We start from the raw sequence: 1,749 nt of genomic DNA, 5'->3' as shown, positions 1-1,749 counted from the left end.
CTGTTTTAGGTGGCTGAGGAAACCATTTCAATGAGAGGAGTGATGCTGATTTGTAATAAAATCAGATCCAGGAAAACAGGTAGAAGTTCCTTTGCTCAAACAGTTGCAGGGATATCATTGAGCAACGAATATGTTTTTAAAATAAAATTAATATCCTGAAATAATAATGATTACAATCAATATTTATTGACTGGTCACTTCACGCCAGGCACTGTTAATGCATTTTACACAAACTGGTTTACTGCCTACGAACACTAAATGAGGTAGGTCCTATTATTGTACCCATTTTGCAGGTGAGGAAACTGAGGTCGAGAGACTAATTTGCTCTAGGTCATATTCAAGAGCCTACCTTTTAATCAATTAGGGAATTAATTATAAAAGGGAGGATTGGGATTGTGGTTGGACTGTTCATTCTACTCCCAGTAGAGTCTGTTACACTAAGCACTTGCTACTTTAATCGTTTAACTATGTTTTGGATGAACTTCAAGACAAAGTTAGTGGGCACTGTATTTAATATATTTTTGTAAAACTCCTTTTACCCTCTGGTGCCAGAGCAGCCCTATGTTCCCCTTCCTCATTTTGTAAGCTGGAGCTTGGCATGGGGAAAGGAGAATTACAAGTTAGGATGTTCGTAACAGTTCACGGTGAGTACAATGACTGAGTTAATTTAGAAAGACTCTAGTACCATCATGAAAATTCTAATTTGAGAGTTCGAACAAATAGGAATTGTGTTTATTATTATTCTGTAAAAGTAAGTTAGGAACTGACCAAGAAGGAAAGAGCTCCTACTGTTTACACGAGAAAGGCAGCGTTGTAGGAGGCTCACGTAGAAAAAACACTGCTGTGGTTTCTTAACAGTCGTGCTTCAAGACGTTCTAATTTGTAGGATTCCTGAGCGCTCACTGTGGACCTCAAGGCAACAGGTGACAAAGATCTCTGAGTTCAAGGAGGACACACTGATAAGCTATCAGGCCTTTTCATCAAAAATGAAGTAGTACAACATATGCCTCAACAGAGATACTCGAAATTTCCAAACAAAGGAAACTAACGCAACAAAGATTGTGTACTCATCTGAACAACGGTAGGGTTGCAAAACTCCTCATGAAATATAAAAGACCTAAGAATCCAGCCAGCTTTTCATCTTCAGTGGTAATATCCTGAAATTGCAAACTGAAGTCTTTCCCCTTGATATATCGCTCTAATAAACCAAACTAACCCTACACGTGCCCACAAGCTGATGTATAGTTGCAGAAATGCTTGTCTGTCTGGGATATGTATGTGCTTTTGTGTGCAAGAGAGAAAAAGAGAACAGACAAAACTTTGTGATAAGAATATTTACCATTTTGCAAACCTGGCTTTTTACCATGGTTAAAAAAAAAAACACGAAATGTATTTTCTTAACCATTTCTAAGTACACAGTTCTGTAGTGCTGAGCATATTCACACTGTTTTGAAACGTATCTGCAGAACTTTTTCATCGTTTGGAACCGAAACTCTATGCCCACCAAACAACTCCCCATTCTCTCCCTGCATTCATTCCTGACCGCGGCTCTGCCTTCTGTTTCTGATTTGATTACTTTCGATAGCTTTTGCAGCTGGCATCATACAGGACTTGCCATTTCATAACCAGCTTATTTCTTAACATAAGTGCTCAAGGTTTGTCCATGTTGCAGCCTGTGTCGGAATCTCCTTCCTTTTTAGGACTGAATAATATTCCATTGTGTGCACAGACCACATTTGGTTTATCCAT

The 1,749-nt window shown here is 38.7% G+C and overlaps 1 protein-coding gene across 1 annotated transcript in view; it reads right to left on the bottom strand.

Moving 5' to 3' along the window:
* ANXA3 (annexin A3) overlaps positions 1–1,749 on the bottom strand; it is a 73,043-nt gene that overhangs the window by 55,065 nt on the left and 16,229 nt on the right. The window lies entirely within an intron of this gene.

Source organism: Propithecus coquereli, unplaced genomic scaffold (assembly GCF_000956105.1).
Source record: "Propithecus coquereli isolate 6110/MARCELLA unplaced genomic scaffold, Pcoq_1.0 Scaffold433, whole genome shotgun sequence".
Lineage (NCBI taxonomy): Eukaryota > Metazoa > Chordata > Mammalia > Primates > Indriidae > Propithecus > Propithecus coquereli.
Note: the sequence above shows the minus strand (reverse complement) of the source record. Positions and strands in the feature narration are given on the sequence as shown.